Raw genomic sequence first — 19,659 nt, forward strand, 5'->3', positions numbered from 1 at the left:
CGGCTCCCCCCTGCCCCTCCCCCGGCTGTCTCCCGGGGCCGAGAATTCTATTCCCGATTCTTGCTGGTGGGACGCATTCAGAAGCCGAAGGCCGGTTCGCTCTGTAGCCTCTCCAGTCTGGCTTCTTTCCTCTGTTAACATGGAGGCTTCCCAGGGAGTGAGTGGGTCCCGCGCCCAGCCCAGACCAGATGTTTGGGGGTGGGGGGGAAGCAGGAGAACGGGGAGGGGGGTTGGCAGCACTTGGTAGGGGGTGGAATAAAGAGTGATGCCATTCTACTTATTTTCAGAACGGCCTGCAGGCATCCTGTTAAGTTATAGTGGATTTGCCTAAAAGGCTGAACATGTGGATAAGCTATTTCACCATTTTTTTCCCAATTGAAACAATACACAGACCATCCCTCCTCTCCCCTCCCTTTTTTCATGTTAAGCTCTACTGACTAGTTTGTGTTGCTTTGCCTGTTGTTTGCCTGTGTTTCTTTGTAGTCTTTCTGTAAGCTCCAAAATGGTCTTGATGGGATTTTATAACTGACTTTGGGAATTCTCCTTTGCTGTGGGAATTGGAAGTTAAAGTCAGTGGTTATGAGCTGGTCATGAGCTGGAGTATCTGTTGAAACTGCAAACATCAAGTTTTGGAGAAAAAACTTTGGTGAACAGAAATAAATCTTTAAGAAACGTGGAGAAATAGTTCTCAGTTTCCCAAAGAACGCTTAAGAAGCAGTAATAATTCTGGCATTATTGTTGGTATGGCCTGGAGGGCTGCCTTTGCCTGTGAGGAGGGATAAGTTGTAGACTTAGCAGCCTTATTGGATTTCATCTGCCTTGGAAGAGGGAGATTAGATCTGTTGGCAGCAGTGGAGCTGTCTAGAGATCCTAGCCTCTCCCATAGTGGAGAGCCTGACATCAGCCCACTGGCATCAGAGCCAACTCAGAGAGGGTCCACCACGTTCCAAGAAGATGTTCCAAGGGGAAACCGTGTCACTGGCACCTCTCTGCCTGCCAGCTTTGAAAAGGGCCAAAGGGATCTGGACCACACATCCTGTGGTCCTCTGTGTTTCCTCCAGCCTCATCTGAGGGATGGTGTGAGTCAGTGATTACTAATGTTCTGTGACCATCTCAGAAGCTGAGGAGAGACTGGGACTTCGTGCCCTTGAGAACAAGAGCTCCACTGTTGGGGGAGAGAGTAGGAGGGAATCTGCACTCCATTGGTGGTGTGGAAACCCCCAGCAAGCTTATACCAGTTAGCTATAACATGAGAGAGAAAGGAATGGTCTGAGATAGATTAGATGGGAGGCTTCCTGAAGTCAGGACAGCCAGGCTTTTGTTAGAACTCAGAACCAGAGTCCACCATATCTTCTTTAGAGCTCTGTTGGTTTGTTTAGCAAATTGATGAATGGATATTCACAAAATGTACTTGGTGTGGTAGTTACTAACCATAGTGCCCAGAGATTCTCAGGTCAAGCAGGGGACTGGACCACCCACTTGCAATCCTTCTGTATAAAGTTTTGATTTGTTTCCTCATGCTTTTGTTTTGGTTTTTTATTTGTATCCCTGAGTGCTGCTGATTGAGGGTTGGAACAGAACCAGGCAAGCTAGGGCTAGTTGAATCAGGAAAGGAAGGGATTTAACCTAATTTTTTTTTTCTGGTCCTAGAGCTTGAACTCTGGGCCTGGGCTCTGTCCCTGGGAGCCATTTTGCTGGTTAATTGGAGCTAAGAGTCTCACAGGCTTTTCTGCCCTGGCTGGCTTCGAACTATGATCCTCAGATCTCAGCCTCCTGAGCAGCGAGGATTACAGGCATGAGCCACTGGTTGGCCCGATTTAACCTCAGTTTTTGAACAGAAAAATCATGTTTTCATGGGGACTTGAACTCTTCTCTGAGATCCCTTAAAGATGTTTCTTTCTACAACTTCTGAGAGGTACCCTTTCTAGGTACCCTTTCTACCATCCTTTGGGAAAACATGGTGAGTTAGGTGTTTGATCTATTGACAGGCTTGAGGTGTTTCTTGAGCAGTCAGAAGCAAAAGCAAGGACTCTTGTCTTAGCAGCTGTCTTTTTTGAGTCTATTTTTTTCACCTGTAAAATGGGGCCAATAATTCTTACTCTGACAAGATTGTGAGAACTACTTGTATATAATACACTTGGCACCCAGTAGGTACTCAGTGTAGTAGCTCCTTTTCTTGATAATAAACAGACAAGCTGCATTTTTCGTATCTTTTTCTTTCTCAATTTGCCAGCTGTAATTGGTTGGGTTTCTGCAAATACTTTTGGGAGGTGGGTGTTGCAGTAATATACTAGTGTCCTAGTTAAGCAGAACTGTTAAGCCAATTTGGATTCAAATACTGCCTCCACAGTTTCCCCTTAGTAAAGCATTTGAGGGGTTGGTGGCATGGCTCAGTTGGTAGAGTGCTAGCCAATGAGCAGAAGTGTCAGGTACTAAGTTCAAGTCCCCATCTTGGACTTGAAAAGTATTTCATCTTAAACAAGTTACTAGTTAAACCATTAGAGTTCTACTTTTCTCTTGTAAATAGGAATGATAAAAACATTTGTCACCAAGCACTAGTGGCTCACGCTTATAATACTAACTACTCAGGAGGTTGAGATCTGAGGATCTCAGGGGTTTGAAGCCAGCCTGGGCATGAAGGCCCACGAGACTCTTCATTAGCTACTAAAAAGGCAAGAAGTGGAGCTGTGACTCATGTGGTAGAGCATTTGCCTTGAGCAAAAAAGCTAAGGGACACAGCACCAGGCCATGAGTTCAAGCGCCAGGATTGGCAGACACACACAAGTGTGCACATATACAATTGTCACTTGAGATTATTGTGTGGATTTAATGATATTTAGCATTTAGTAAATGGTAATTTTGAAGTTTGTATCTCAGCAGTGACTCAGGTCTGAGATCACTTTTATTTTCCAAAAGGGGTTTTAGATATAGAAACCTGATGAAACTAGTTACCCATGGTATAGATCCTCAAATCTCAAGAGATGCCTGCTGCTGTTAGATAGAAAGCATCCCCTGCCCTAGTGATCTATGGAAAGCCCCCTGCAAAACACCCTGGCTGGGGAAGTTGTATCAGTGCTGAGTCAAGACCACAGGCTCCAGGCATTGTGGTATAGACACATGATCTGACCCAGGACTTGTAAGCAGAGATTGGAAAGCTTGAGGCCTGAGGCCATAGGTGATTTGTTCAGTATATTGTGCACAGGACTCAGCCTAGCCCAGTGCCTTAAACCAGGGCTTCCACTAGTAGTGCTGTAAACGGATCATAAATATGCAGGGATACTCATCTTATTCCTGGTGGCAGCAGAGGTTCCAGCTTAGTTTTTAGATGTACCCTGATGTAAAATAAAGATGGTGAGATTGTTATGTGATTATACTTTCAGGATCCTTCTTTGCCTCCCTGTCTGAATGGCAACTCCCATTTTATTAAGTATTGAGACAGTTGGAGTTTATTGGAGTTCTACTTTGTTAGTACTAGAATGAAAGACAGTGTTTATTCTGATAAAACCCAGTGTCTTGGTCCAGGCTAGGTTAAACCCAAGCTCAGTTGTGTAAAAGCTTATATTCTGGCTAGTGCTTGACTTTCCTTAGGTAAACAAGGGTAGTAGAGGTCTTTAAGGGCTTTGGAAGGATAGCAGCCTTTGGTGTGCTACCTTAATTTATTTGAAATTGATTCTAAAAGGTGGTATGTGAGAAAATGCCCTGATTGTCACTTAGGAGGAGGTTCTCAGACAAGAGGATGGGGCTGTGTGACAGCATTGTCCCTGTTGCAGCCCCTCCTCACATTTCTCTGGTGATGACTGACAAGTTGGGCCTTGCCATAAGTGCAGTGGCTTAGCTGGCCTGGGTGCTAGTTGTCTGAGAGGCTTTGAGGAGCTTCCTTTGACACAGAAAGGGGCTGGGAAAAACTTGGACTAAATATCAGGTTCCAAATTGCTATGGTGAATTTTTTTTCCCCCTAGCCCTAGGATTGTGGTGAATTAGTTCAGGCTGGAATAGATCTTGGGGGAGGGAAAGAGCCCTTGAAAACCACTGGTCAGAGGAACCATCTTGTTCAGAGACTCCACTGAGAAGACCCTAGACCACAGACTTTCAAGTAATTGAGCCTTAGTCAGAGGAGGGAAAGTGTATATAGGGATAGAATGGAGTGGATTTTTTTTGTCATTTGGGAATGCTTTCATCTCGAAAGAGATTTGGCTCCCTCTTCCCTTCTCTTTTAATGTAATACTCATTTTCTAAAGAAAATATAAGATGAGCTGAGAATGTGCTCAGTAGAGTGCTTGCCTAGCATGCATGAAGCCCTGGATTTGATTCCTCAGCACCACATAAACAGAAAAAGCCAGAAGTGGCACTGTGACTCGAGGTAGAGCGCTAGCCTTGAGCAAAAAGAAGCCAGGGACAGTGTTCAGGCCCTGAGTCCCAAGCCCCCAGGACGGGCCTCCCCCCACCCCCCCCAAAAAAACCCCACAAAACCCCAAAACACCACCAACAAAAAAAACCAAAAAAAGAAAATACAAGACAACCAAGTGCTGATGGCTCATACCTATAATCATAAATATTCAAGTGGCTGAGATCTGAGGATCACAGTTCAGAGCCAGCCCAGGCAGAAAAGTCTTTGAAACTATCTCCAATTGACCACCAAAAAGCCAGAAGTGGAGCATTGTCTCAAGGGGTAGAGTGCCAGTCTTAAAAGCTGAAGGACAGTGCCCAGGCTCTGAATTCAAGCCCTAGTGTACACATAACACAACACACACACACACACACACACGCATGCACGGGGGAAAAAAAGAAAATATGAAACAATTCACAAACAAGAGATTGAAGATTTAAACACAGAAAGCAATAAAATTTTCTCTACTTTACCAAATGTAGCCAATATACTTTAAAACTTTTTTTTTTTGGGCCAGTCCTGGGGCTTGGACTCAGGGCCTGAGCACTGTCCCTGGCTTCTTCTTGCTCAAGGCTAGCACTCTGCCACTTGAGCCACAGCGCCACTTCTGGCCATTTTCTGTATATGTGGTGCTGGAGAATCGAACCTAGGGCCTCATGTATACGAGGCAAGCAGTCTTGCCACTAGGCCATATCCCCAGCCCCTACTTTAAAACTTTTCATGTGGGACTAGGAATATGGCCTAGTGGTAGAGCTTGCCTGGCATACATGAAATCCTGGGTTCAATTCCTCAGTACCACATGTATAGAAAAGGCCAGAAGTGGCTCTGTGGCTCAAGTGGTAGAGTGCTAGCCTCGAGCAAAAAGAAGCCAGGGACAGTGCTCAGGCCCTGAGTTCAAGCCCCAGGACTGGGGGTGGGGGGAAGGGGTCGACAAAACAAACTTCATGTTTTTTTTCTCTGTAGTTATATGCAATTTCATAGTCCGTACATATAATTTTATCCACTTTTTGCCTTTTTTGTGTTTATTATTTTTCTTATGCTAATAATCGTAAACCTTTTAAAATGAATGTACCATTGCTTGTTCAACTTTACTCTTACAATTGGACATTAGCTTGTTTGCTTCTGTTTGCGGTCATAAACAATGCTGTGATGAACATCTTGGTGAACAAAATCATTTTATTTATCTATCTATTTATTTTGCCAGTCCTGGGCCTTGGACTCAGGGCCTGAGCACTGTCCCTGGCTTCTTTTTGCTCAAGGCTAGCACTCTGCCACTTGAGCCACAGCACCGCTTCTGGCTGTTTACTATATGTTTACATGGTGCTCGGGAATTGAACTCAGGGCTTCATGTATACGAGACAAGCACTCTTGCCACTGGGCCATATCCCCAGCCCAACAAAATCTTTTTAATATTTAGAGTTTTCCTTAGAATATGAATCTAAAACTGCACATGTGAGATGAGATTGAAGGGCATAAATTATTTTGGAGATTCTAACTACCATATTTCTAAATGGTCTCTTGGAAAAAAATGTGAATGTCCTCAAAGAGAGGGAAGAGTATTGATACTATTTCTTTTCTTCTCATTATGGAAATAATACAAATTTATTTGACAGTTTTGGAAACTGAATTGTGTGTGTGTGTGTGTGTGTGTGTGTGTGCGTGTGTGTGCGCGCGTGTTTTGGGCTTCAACTTAGGGATTGGATGCTGTTCCTGAACTTTTTTGCTCAAGTCTCTCCCTCTTGAGCCACAACTCCACTTCTGACTTTTTGATGGTTAATTGGAGATGAATCTCACAGACTTTCCTAGGCTGGCTGGCTTTGAACCCAATCCTCAGGATTACAGGTGTGAGCAGTCACCATCCAGCCTCTCTTTACAATTGTAAGCATTTTTCTCATTTGTCTGATTGTTCTTCAGTATCATGAGTATTTATGGCTACATAGTACTCCATAATGTAGTATTTTATTCCTTTACTATATTGCTCCCCCCACTTTTCTTTTGGTTGGTCATGGGGCTTGAGCCTAGGTGCTGTCCTAGCTCTTTTGCTCAAGGCTAGCTCTCTATCACTTTGAAAAAAAGAATAAAAAAGAATAAAATACTAATATTGCCAAGTACCAGTGGCTCAAGCCTATTATCCTACCTATTCAGGAGGCAGAGATCTGAGAATGCAGTTCAAAGTTAGCCTGGGCAGGAAAGCCTTTGAAACTCTTTATCCCCAGTTAGCTAGCAAAAGCCAGAAATTGAGCTGTAGCTCAGTTGGTACAGTGCTTGGCTTGAACAAAAGTATTCAGGGACAGTGCTCAGGCCCTGATTTCAAGTCCCAAGACTAGCATAGCATACACACACACACATAAAATACAATGATGAACACTAGTATGTCCACTGTGGAGTTTGTGGAATTGCTTCCTGTCGCTTAACATTCTTCTTCCTGCTACCTTATCTGGGCTGAAAAACCCTTTGGCTCTGGACTTGTTGGGCCTGTGTTTTGCAGCTGGAGCAGTCCAGGTGGTAGTCATAATGCTTCGTAACTCTGTCTCTGGGGAAACAACTGCTACATCTGGTGAGAAACAGGAACTGGTTGTGGTGGAAATAACTGATTTCCAGTGAGGTGAAAAAAGAAGCCAAGGTGGAGAGGAAATATGACCACAGATCCTCCTCTGTTCCTGGAGTTGCCTAGGAAGGCTAGGCAGAGCCTATTTCTGTGGTCAAGACCAAAATATTCACTCCAGAGCTGACTGTAGTGAGCCTGGGGTATAGCAGTACCAGTTGCCTGACATCAGTATGTTATCTAGTGTGCCAGGCTGATCACCTCTGTTCTGGGGAAACATTTCTCAAAAGGCTGAGCTGAGCTGTAGCTGTAGCTGTGCCAAGGAAAGGCCAGGGGTTCATTCCAGTTTGGAAATGACTTTAGAGAAGGGAAAGGACTTTTTTCCTTTAAAGATAATAGAGTGTGCAGTTGTCACATTACCTCCCTGTCTTCTGCTCCTCACTGGGTACTTCAGGACTCCTCTGAAGAGCTCCTGATGAAAACTGAGGGTTTTAAGGTGGTCTTCAGTGAAGAAGAGAAGAGATTTGAGATTTCATGCTGGAGCTGCACTCTACAGCTAGAATCCCTGAGTTTCCACTTCCTATCCCTGCCTCTTGGCAAAGCTAAATCTTTTATTTTTATTATGTTTTCCTTCCATAGGAGAGAGAGTCCCTTAATAAGAAAGGTACTGAGGTCTCTCTCTCTCTCTCTCTCTCTCTCTCTCTCTCTCTGTGCTACTCCTGGGGCTTGAACTGTGGGTCTGGCGTTTGTCCCTGAGGTTTTGTGCTCAAGGCTAGCATTCTACTACTTGAACCACAGCTCCACTTCTATATTTTTGTTGTTAATTGGAGATAAGAGTCTCATGGGCTTTCTTACCAGGGCTGGCTTTGAACCATGATCCTTGGATTTCAGCCTCCTGAATAGATACACAGGCATGGCCCACTAGTGCCTGGTTCTGCTTCTCCTTTTCACAGTCTTTCTCTTCTAGGTTCTCTCTTTCTCTCTCCTCTCTCATTTACTTCTCTTCATCTGCAACTTTCCACATTCTTATTTTTTTGCTGGGGCTTGAACACAGGGCCTGACCTCTGTCCATGAGCCTCTTTGTGCTCAAGGCTAACACTCTATCACTCAAGCTACAGGGCTTGGGGGATGTAGCTCAAGTGATAGAAACCATCCTAGCAAGTGTGACGCTCTTGAGTTCAAACCCTAGTACTGCTTTAAAAAAAAAAAAAAAAAGTAGATCACTTGAGCCACAGCACCACTTTGAGCTTTTTCTGTTCATTTGATACTGAGGAATTGAACCCAGGGCTTCATGCATGCTAGGCAAACACTACCACTAAGCCACATTCCCAGCCCCTTTTCCATATTCTTTAGCCCTTTCTTCCTTCACCTCATAGTAAAGGTATAGATTGGGAGTTTGTATGTTGAATAGGTAAGAGGGACTTGGAGATTTTTTTTTTTTTTTGGCCATTCCTGGGGCTTGGACTCAGGGCCTGAGCACTGTCCCTGGCTTCTTTTTGCTCAAGGCTAGCACTCTGCCACTTGAGCCACAGCGCCACTTCTGGCCATTTTCTGTATTTGTGGTGCTGGGGAATTGAACCCAGGGCCTCATGTATACGAGGCAAGCACTCCTGCCACTAGGCCATATCCCCAGCTCCACTTGGAGATTTTTATTTGTTTTTATAGGCAGTCTCTTGTACTCCCAACTTCATTAATCTGAAAGTTTTATTAGTTTCTAAAATACTTTGAGGTCATTGAGAGGTGTTCTAAATAATGTCCCAAGCTATGAAGGGCCAATAGAATTGTTTACATAGGAGGTTTTGCTCATAGAGGAAGGGGTTAGGCAGTTGTATACAAGTGATGGTCCAGTTCTTGTCCTCTTCTCCTCCCTCATCTGTTTAGCTTATTATCCTCACCAGGGTTATGGCAGGGTTGGGACTTCTCTGGCAGTCTAGTCACTGGTCCCAAATACCCAGTAGGTGCTTTTTTCTTTCCCAACTTGCTCATCTCTGCTTAGATCTAGAATGGAGAATATCACATTTTTTTCCAGTTATCCAGTCACTCTAAGTAAGAGTTGGGTGTGAGCCTGGGGTTTGGGCACTTTAAGTGGTGGTTGCTCTGTTTTAAGAACTGCTTAGTTTATAGCACAGTTTCTGCTGTTTTTTTGTTTTGTTTTGTTTTGTTTTTACCACCTTCCCTTGCAGGGAGCTGTAGAGGTAGGTAGTCAGTAGATTACCTCAGAGTTTCCAATGAAACCATGAAAAAACCCCAACAAAACAAACTGTGTTCTGTGAGGAAGTAGCAGGGTTAAGATTTGCTGGCTCTGACTTGGTTTAAAAAAAAAGACTATTATAATAGATGATGCCAAGTGAAATGAACTCCACATTAGGGAGACAAGAGTTATACCACTGTTGTAACTATTATCATCATCCCATGTGAAACTGTACCTTTTGCAATTTTTTATTATTTTTTTCTTGTCTGTTTGTTTGTTCGATTTGTTTTGTTTAGTTTGGTTTCTCTTGTATTCCCTTCCTGTGGTTGTACCCCAGCTACTACTATATCTCATCCAGATACCCTGGATACTGTTTATATGGGCATTAGAACTGGGGAAGGGAAAGGGAATACCAAAATTGAGAGACAAAGGACAAAAAGACAAACCATTCCAAAAGCAATATGGGGGGAGAATGTCAGGAGGAGGGGGGAGGAGGGGGAAATGAGTGAGGAGGTAACAAGTTGAACAAGAAATGTACTCAATGCCTTACATATGAGTCTGTGACCACTCTGTACCACACTTTGACAATAAAGAAAAATGTTTAATTTTAAGAAAAGAAAGACTATTGGTTTTGGAGTCAGAGACATAGGTTCATATCCAGTTTGTAGTCTTCTTTTTAGCTGAAAGACTGGGAAAATCCTGTTAACTTTTCTGAGGCACTTTCATTCTTTATAATGTGGGTAAGATACTCCATAGAGTCTTGAGGTTGAAGGAGACAACATAGTGAAAAAGATGTGGATATGTGAGAATACACACATATACAGACAGACAGACAAGGTGATACATACATATGACCTCTGTTCCCATAGTTAAAGTGGTTTTCAAATGAGAGATACTGTCCCAGTAAGGGATTTGAGGGAACAAATAAAGTTGTTTGGGTTATCACACCAACCATAGTGTAAGAGTCCTACACAATGAGGTGTCATGGTAGAACACTCTTCTGGTCCTAGCACTTAGGAGGCCGAAACAGGAAGACCTGGAGTTTAAGTACAGATCAACCTGGCCTACAATTGAAACTGTCTAGGGGATGAGAAAGAAAAAACATAGTGTCCTTGTAGAGAGTTACATTGATTGATAGATTGATTGCCTGTCCTGGGGCTTGAACTCAGTGCCTAAGTGCTGTCCCTGAGCTTTTTCGCTCGAAGCTAGTGCTCTACCACTTGAGCTACAGCTTCACTTCCAGCTTTTTTTGGTAGGTAATTGGAGATAAGAGCCTCATGGACTTTCCTGCTCAAGCTAGCTTTGAACCAAAATCTTTGGGTCTCAGTCTCCTGAGTAACCAGGATTACAGGCATAAGCCACTGGTACCTGGAAAGAGTTGCTTTTATTTATCTGTGGATGCAAAAGTGAAGGTAATGCCATAGTTTGTAGGCTTTTCTTGATCTTGGGGCTTGAACTCAGGGCCTGGGCTCTGTCCCTGAGCCTCTCTGTGCTCAAGGCTAGTGCTCTACCACTTCAGCCACAGCTCTACTTCCAGCTTTTTTCTCTTTATGTTGTGCTGAGGAATCGAAGCCAGGGTTTCATGCAGGTTAGGCAAGCACTCTACCACTAAGCTACATTCCTCTCCTTGTAGGCCTTCTTGCTCTCTCTATGGTTTCTATTATACTTCAGGAAGAAGGTAGATTTTTTTTTTAATTATCTGTCTGTAGGGTTAGTGCCTAATGCTTTTGGTATTGTGCACTTTGTCCTAAAAATCATCAAAGCAGTTTGGGATTTGCATAATATACCCATGCCTTGGTTAGTTCTTCAAGCTAGTGTAAAAGCTTTTTAAAGCTGGAATTATGTTTGCAAGGTATCACACACACACACACACACACGGTTTTTTTTTATTAGCATCAATTAGTTGTACAGGAGATTAATTTTGACATGTTCACATGGGCATATAAGGTAATTTGATCAGACTCAACCCTTCTTTCATGGTCCTTCTCTGCCCTTACCCCTCCTCCCCCATTTGCAAGATCTTTTTGGAAGTGCTTCTATATCTTTTGGATAACAAATCACTTTGAAACTCTAATCCAACTTGTAGCTCCCCCCCTGCATATTTGCACACATGTAGTCTCCCCCTCTGCACATGTGTACACATATAGTATTTCGAGGGGCTTTAGGCCTATTCTTGGATCTACTTGGGAAGTCTTAGTTTTGAGCCTGAATGACTAAAAAGGGACAGGGTGAGGGGACTCTTGTAAGAGCTTGCCTATGTTAACAGTTCTTTGGATCTGAGTAGAAGGAACCCTGGTTATCAGTATAGACAAAACGATGCCTTTGTTGGTGGTTCCAACAAAGAGAGCTTGTTGAAACTTGGCTGATTCTCATTTAGCAAGAGATAGTCAGTCCCCTTGACACTTTGATTTCAGTTTGATGAAGGATCTTTTGTGGTGGAGTCTGTCCCTTTAAGCTTGGGTCCTAGCCCTCTAACCTCTAGGTACTTCCAGCTAGAATATTTTGACAACTCCTGGAGAACCATTGGCTTCTAGCAGTAAGAGTCAAAGATTAGGTTATATCCTGTGCTTGGAGTTACTCTTTGGTCTGAAGCAAAGATCCTCTCCTACAGGTAGTTCATTTTCCATGGTAATTCTGAGATGACTGGGAGGATCCATGTCTTCTAGCAGTTCCATCTATGCTTAAATTTTCTTGTTTTCTACCTTACCAAAAATTATATCTTTTTTGATTGTTCAGAGAACTAAAAGTTTTGAAGCAAAATTCAGATTTGGGGACTTTATTTTTGCGCTAGTCCTAGGACTTGAACTCAAGGCCTGGGCACTATCCCTAAGATTTTTTTTTTTTTTTTTGGCCAGTTTCTTTTTGCTCAAGTCTAGCACTCTGCCACTTGAGCCACAGCGCCACTTCTGGCTGTTTTCTATATATGTGGTGCTGGGGAATTGAACCCAGGGCTTCATGTATAGGAGGCAAGCATTCTTGCCACTAGGCCATATCCCCAGCCCCACTAAGATTTTCTTTTGCTCAAGGTTAGCATTTTACCACTTGAACCACAGCTCCATTTCCATCTTTGCTGGTTAATTAAAAAAAAAAAAGTATCACAAGACTTTCCTGCTCCAGCTACCTTTGAACCAGGATCCTCGGATCTCAGCCTCTGGAGTAGCTAGGATTATAGGCATGAGCCATGAGAGCCTGGCAATAGATGAGACTTTTTTTTTTTTCCAGGCTTGAATTCAGGGCCTGAGCCCTGGTCCTGAGCTTCTTTTGCTCAAGGCTAGCACTCTACCACTTGAGCCATAGCACTACTTCCGACTTTTTCTGTTTATATGGTACTGAGGAATTGAACCCAGGGCTTCATGAAGCATTCTACCACTAAACCACATTCCCAGCCCTATATTTCTAATTCTTTTTTTTTTTTTTTTTTTTTTTTGCCAGTCTTGGGCTTTAAACTCAGGCCTAAGTATTCTCCCTGGCTTCTTTTTGCTCAAGGCTAGCACTCTGTCACTTGAGCCATAGCGCCACTTCTGGCCATTTTGTATATATGTGGTGCTGAGGAATCAAACCCAGGGCTTCGTGTGTAGGAGGCAAGCACTCTTGCCAGTAGGCCATATTCCCAGCCCTATTTCTAATTCTTAAGGGAAGTTATGAACCTGGTCCCCAAAACAAAGGAAGGTTGTGTATTTTTAGTTTTCGTTAATTTCTAGGCTAGCAAAAGCTGAACTTCCAGCCTTGGCAAAGGCATAATGTTGTTACTAGCAGAGGGAGCAAGTCTGAGTTTGAGAGTTCACTTATACTTTACAAAGCCACCTCAGTAGCCCTGACCCCTGTAGAAACCATTTTCTCTATATTGTAGTTCCTTCACTCATTACTTCAATAACTAACAATTACTGGGCAGAAATGGTATGCCCAATATCATACAAAGTACTTTATACATATGATCTCAGTGAGCTCTTGAGATGGTGGGGTGCTACATGCTGTAAGTGCAGAAGGATTGGAGAGGTAGGGAGGATCAGCCTAATAAAGGGTCACAAATCAGGCAGTATTCTAAGTCAGGTCTTAAAGGTGACCAGAGTAGATCAGGAGGGAGAAGGTTGTTCCATGCAGAGTGGAATAGGAGGGGACTACAGAGGAGGAATGAGCTAGCCTGCTTGCTGGAGTTACAGAGTAGTTACAGAGAGGTGAGTTCGCATCAAGACAGATGGTCAGTCCACAGAGGGTTTTGTCGGAAGATTTCCTGATGTTAAAATAAGCTGTGGAGGTTCTGCTGCCCAGACTTTCATCAGGGGATAGAGATTAGCTGGTAAGTGGTCCCTCGCCATTCATGAGTATGCTCATTACAAGTCAGATGATTGAAATACATGAGAAGTAAGTGTTTAATCCTCAGAGGTTAGAGATTCAGAATAATTTAAGAAAAACTGGATAGAAAATGGTCTCACATTACTCTTGAACTATAAAAGTTCTCAAATGTAGGAATTTATTTTTTCTTACCATTATTATAAATGTGATGTACAGAGGGGTTACAATTTCATAAGTCAGGCAATGAGTACATTTTGTTTTAGACAATGTTACCCTTCCTTTGCTCTCTCCCAGTTTTTTCTTCCATCCCCACCCACAAGTTGTATAGTTCATTTTCTTTTCTTTTTTTTTGCCAGTCCTGGGGGTTGAACTCAGTGCCTGAGCACTGTCCCTGGCTTCTTTTTGCTCAAGGCTAGCACTCTGCCACTTGAGCTACAGCGCCACTTCTGGCCTTTTCTATATATGTGGTGCTGAGGAATCAAACCCAGGGCTTCATGTATACCAGGCGAGCACTTTACCACTAGGCCATATTCCCAGCCCCTATAGTTCATTTTCAGCATAGTGTCTAGTGAGTACCACTGCTCCATTTGCTCACCCTTTGTCCCTCCATTTCTGTACAGAATTTCCATTTGTTCTCAACTATGTTTTGAACAATGTTTTATTCATGCTAGGTGCATGTTGTATTATAACACGGATGAATATTGCTTTCTATTTGCTGTTGTTTTTGTATACACTATATCTTGAGGGAAAATAATACCCTCTTTCAGCTAATCACCCAGGCCCACTATCTGGCAGTCACTGTATGTTACTGTATCTCTTACTTTTTCTCTCTCTATAAAGCTGCTCCTGTCCTAAGTTCTTGCCTGCTTTGTTGTAATAGACTCCTATATAGTTTCTATGCTCAAGTCTTACAGGACCTATCCTTGCCTCCCATCTGGGCACTAGTGGCTTCCTCCTGGAATCCTAGCTAGTCAGGAGACTGAGATCTGAGGATCAAGGTTCAAAGTCAGCCTGAGTAGGAAAGTCTGTGAGACTCTTATCTCCAACTAACCACCAGAAAACCAGAAGTAGAGGTGTGACTCCAGTGGTACAATGCCATCCTTGAGCAGAAAAGGCTAAGGCACAACACACCCAGGCTCATGAGCTCAAGTCCTAGTACTTGCACACAAGATCTGAGGGCAGACTTTTTTTTCTTAAGATTTTTTATTAGCATACATTAGTTGTAGGGGATGTTTCATTATGATGTTTCCATACATGTATGATAAGGCCCATACATCTATTGATAAGGCCCACTATCAATCTTCCTTATTACACTTTCCCCTTAAAATAATTTCAACTGGTTTCACTGTTCTATTTTCTTCCATGCATATAAAGAACTTATTCACCATCTTCATTCTGATATACCCCCACCCAAACAGAGCCTGTGTTATTTTTTCATCATTTCTTATGTACTATTATATTAATAATACCAAGTGGTTTCATCATGGTTGGGGAGTTTTCTAGACAGACAAACAACCTGCGCTAAGTCTTAGGAAAGGATAAAGCCTACACGTTCAGTGCATTGAAAGGATAAGTTGGTTGAGGAGGATGTTGAAGAGAGAGAGCCAAAAAGGCATAAAAGCTGAGCAGGTTGTAGAGGAGCTTGCCAGTCTTGGTAAGGAGTGTGGAAATTAATTGTGAGGAGAGTTTTAGACATGGTAACGTTGAGTTCACTTGGGCCATTTCTGATTCCTAGGTTCTATCTCTTCTGGCCAGCAGCTTGCCTGAGTGAGAGCTGGCTCCTCAGCTTCTTGCTGGCCTCTACCAACAAAATGATGGTACCCTTTGCCTTTTCAGGTTTGACTGGTGCTCCGCTCTCACTACTGTCTCCAGGCTAGAAAGGGCAGTACCTCTGGGAGCTTGGCCTCTGTGTTTGGCATGCCTACCAGTGGCCTGAGCCTATAATTTGGTGGGCTGGTTTGTTACAAAAATAAAAAGTGTGACCTATAACTAAAGACAAGTGCATTCACTGAAGAGGGAGTTTTTAATTTGCTTGCAGAGGTCCTGGTCTCTACTTAGCTGAGGGAAACTGATCTCCTCCCCAGGCACAGCTCCACATCCTGCTTTAGTACTTGCTCTGGGGTGGGTGAGGGTTTGGGGATCTTGGGGGTAAGACATGGGAGCTTTAGGGAAGTATTTGGAGGAGACAATAGAGGACAACAACAAGTTTTGATAGGGCTTTCTGAGAAGTAGGCATTATTCAATCTTGCTTCTCATGTTTTCATTTTTCTGGGGTGGGAATACTTTAAAAATGTTTGATTACATGATGACTCTTTCATCAACTATTGAGTGTTCTGAATTTTAGACATGAGGGATCTTACAATGAATCACCGGGTTTATAGAAATCATGTTGTTAGAATGTAGAAAAATACATAGGCATATTAAAGAATATTAAGTAGTGGTCAGTGTCACACAGGAAAAGGAGATAAGTGGATAGAGAGTAATGGTGGTGGTGTTTTAAATAAGAATGTTGGGCCATTTGGGGGGTTGAGGTGTAGGAGAAAGATGAGATAGTGAAAAGCTATTTGTGTGTGTGTGTGTGTGTGTGTGTGTGTGTGTGGTATTGGAGATTAAATTCAGAGAGTTGAGCTTACTGGGTGAGCTCCCCATTATTTCAGTGAAGGGTTACTTTCTATGAACTTTGAGTGTCTTTGGAGAAGTGTCTTTCTGTGTCAGCATAGATGGCCTGGGAGGGAATGAGAGGTGGGACTCGCCCAGGGCTGGTTCCCCTCCCCAGCTGGGCCCCAGCCAGAACCTGTGGTTGCTTCTTTGGGCTCCAATTGTCAGAACTGTCTGCAGGGTTGGCATAGTGCTGATTAACTGAAAATAGATGCTTGTCTTCCCAGGATTGTCAAGACTGATTCACCCAAGATTTCTTGACGTCACTGTGCTCTGAAAATGAAGCTGGGTGCAGAAAACTGCTTAGGGAATACACAGGTTCCTCATACGTGTGTCCAGGTGTTTAGCCAGCTTTTTGCAACAGTTTTGGGGCTCAGTGCATTTGGATTTGAATCCTGATGTTGGTATTTATTAGCTCTGTGACCTTGAACCAGTCCTTAACTTCTACATATAAAGAACCTCAGTTTCTTTATATAGTCAGAATAATAGTACTTACCTTCTAGAGATTTTGTGAGAGTCACATGACATATGTTAAAGATCTAAGACAGTGTGTGGGATAGTAAGTGCTCAATAAATGTTAAATAGAAGTTTGGGTTTTTTTTGGCCAGTCCTGGGCTTGGACTCAAGGCTTCTTTTTTGCTCAAAGCTAGAACTCTGCCTCTTGAGCCACAGCACCACTTCTGGCCATTTTCTGTATATGTGGTATTGGGGAATTGAACCCAGGGCTTCATGTATTCGAGGCAAGCACTCTTGCCACTAGGCCATATTCCCAGCCCCTAAATAGAAATATTTTAAGGGCATTAGCCTCTTGAATCAGAGACCTAGTATTGAGGAGTCAACAAGAATTCCCAAGAAATATGAATTATTGTTAATGGATAAATACTGGCTTTCTATCCATTCAAATTGTAAATTCAGTGAACTGCATGTAACACATTTGTTACCATGTTTTTCAATCTGATGGTGTTGCCCTGTCATGCATGACCTTTTCATACCCTTTAGTGACCTGATAGCCCTTTTCTCCTTTTAGCATGTTCCTTAGCACATTTTGTCTTTAGTACAGCCATGGAAGATCCATTAAGAGAGTTCTGAACTACGGGGATTTTATCAAGGCCACCAAAGGCCTACCAAGGCCTAGCGTCTGTGTTCTGAAACTGTATTGAACTCTTGGTGGAGCTACTGTTAGGTGAATTCATTTTGCAGACTAGAGTCCACACACTCTCCTCGATGTTAACCCTAGGTGAAGCCCAAAAATGGATGGACCAGAAATATCTAAATAGGAGAGGTAGGAGATAGCATCTTTATTTAGACCTTCTGTGTCCAGAGTTGATTTGTCTATTTTGTGTCAGTTACTGAATTTAGGAACTTGTGTTCTTGTTTATGTTGCTCATGGCTGGTGCTGTACCACTTGAGTCACACCTTCCAGTTCTGTGTCTAGAGTTTGCTTGGACTGTTTACTTAGGACAGACTTCTTTCTTTCTTCCTACCAGTCCTGGGGCTTGAATTTAAGACCTAAGCGCTGTCCCTGAGCTTTTTTGCTCAAGGCTACCACTCTACCACTTGAGCCACAGCTCCACTTCTGGATTTTTGCTGGTTCTTTGGAGATAAGAGTCTCATAGACTTTTCTGCTCAGGTTGGCTTCCAGCTGTGATCCTCAGATCTCAGCCTCCTGAGTAGCTAGGATTACAGTCATTAGCCACCAGGGTCCTAAAACAGACATGGTGTTTGTGGTTGTGATTACTTTGTTCTTACTTGCTTCTCAGCAGAATCAACATCACACAAGCACTCATTATCATGGGGCCTTTGGCAGACAGGGCACTTGGTGATCCTGTTCCCTTGTGAACTACTCACTTCCCTTGTGAAGTGCTTCTGGTATGAGTTCCAGATTAATAGTCCAATCGAAGCCATTAATTGCTCCCTTTGGACTTTCTTAATTACAGTTGTCATGGTGGGTAACTGAGGAATTAAGAATCTCTTGTGCATTTATGGGGCGACAGGTCCTGGTGGGCTCCTAAAGCATTTATCTGTCATTTTCTCAGAATATCCTTGTTAAAAATTGTGAGCATAGGGGCTGGGAATATGGCCTAGTGGCAAGAGTGCTTGCCTCATATACATGAGGCCCTGAGTTCGATTCCTCAGCACCACATATACAGAAAATGGCCAGAAGTGGCTCTGTGGCTCAAGTGGCAGAGTGCTAGCCTTGAGCAAAAAAAGAAGCCAGGGATGGTGCTCAGGCCCTGAGTTCATGGCCTAGGACTGGCCAAAAAAAATTGTGAGCATAAAAACCTCAGGACTTGTGGGGTAGCTAGCAAAAGTGTCAGATAGCATTTGGCCTCTTAGTTTATTTCTTCCAAGAATTTTGTAAAGAAACTATCTACTTATGTAGTCTCCAGGTGCCCAGAGAAATGGTAAAATGATGTCACAACAGCTTCATAGCACTCCCAGCTGTTTCTGATATCTTGCAGGCATAGAACTTACTCTGGCTTTTTTTCTGTGGCAAAGTTGGTAAAGACTCCCCCCCCCCCCCCCAGTTCCCTCTAGGGCCTCTGAGCTGTCGAACCAAGAATGACTAAGATGACATCTTCCCAGCCTGGAGATGGGGACAGGGACAAAACATAGCCATCAACAACTTAGTAGGTGCAGCCTGGTGTTCATTCACTCAGCAAGTATTATTTAATGCTAAGAATTGTGTTGTTAAGTGGCTGAGAGTTAAAGATGACTAAGACAGTGTCTGCCCCTATGAGTTCAGACTGGAGGGAGAGACAAGCTCATTGAACATATAATTATAAAATGTAGCTAGGTGAGTGCAATGGTGTAGATATATAGGAAGCATGGGGCACACAGAGGAGAGGTGGAACTTGAAGGATACTGTCTACAGAAGGAAATTTATGCTGGCTGAAGGGCTACTTAGAAGTTGGACAGAAGTGTGGGAGTGAAAGCTTTCCAAGTAGAGAGGACAGCCAGGCACTGGTGGCTCACACTCAGGACACTATGATCTGAGGGACACAATTTAAAGCCAACCCAGGCAAGAAAGTCTGTGAGACTCTTACTTCCAATAAACCATCAAAAAGGCAGAAGTAGAGCTGTGGCCCAAGTGGTAGAGTGCTAGCCTTGAACAAAAGAAGTTCAGGTCAGGGCCCAGACCCTGAGTTCAAGCCCCAGCACTCACACACACACAAAACCAAACAAAACAACAAAGAAAACAAGCAGAGAAGACACTATGGGCAGAGTATCGAGAGTATATGTAGATTGAGCCAGGCACAAGTGGCTCATCTATAATTCTAGCTGAGATCTGAGGATCATGGTTTGAAGCCAATCCAGGCAGAAAAGTCTGTGAAATTATTTGTAAATAACCAGCAAATAGGCCAAAAGTGGAGATTTGGCTCAAATAGTAAAGTGCCAGCCTTGAACAGAAAAAGCTAAGGGACAGCCCCAGACTGGGTTTAAGCCCTATACTAGTACAAAAAAAGGGGGAGGGGGGAAATAGGCACTAGTGGCTCATGCCTGTAATCTTAGCTACTCAGGAGGCTGAGATCTGAGGATCACAGTTCAAAGCCAACCTGGGCAGAAAAGGTCCCATGAGACTAT

At 43.3% G+C, this 19,659-nt stretch overlaps 1 protein-coding gene across 5 annotated transcripts in view; it reads left to right on the top strand.

The window, feature by feature from the left end:
* The window catches only part of Fmnl3 (formin like 3), an 84,256-nt gene that overhangs the window by 674 nt on the left and 63,923 nt on the right, over positions 1-19,659 (top strand). The window lies entirely within an intron of this gene.

Source organism: Perognathus longimembris, chromosome 1 (assembly GCF_023159225.1).
Source record: "Perognathus longimembris pacificus isolate PPM17 chromosome 1, ASM2315922v1, whole genome shotgun sequence".
NCBI classification, from domain to species: Eukaryota; Metazoa; Chordata; class Mammalia; order Rodentia; family Heteromyidae; genus Perognathus; species Perognathus longimembris.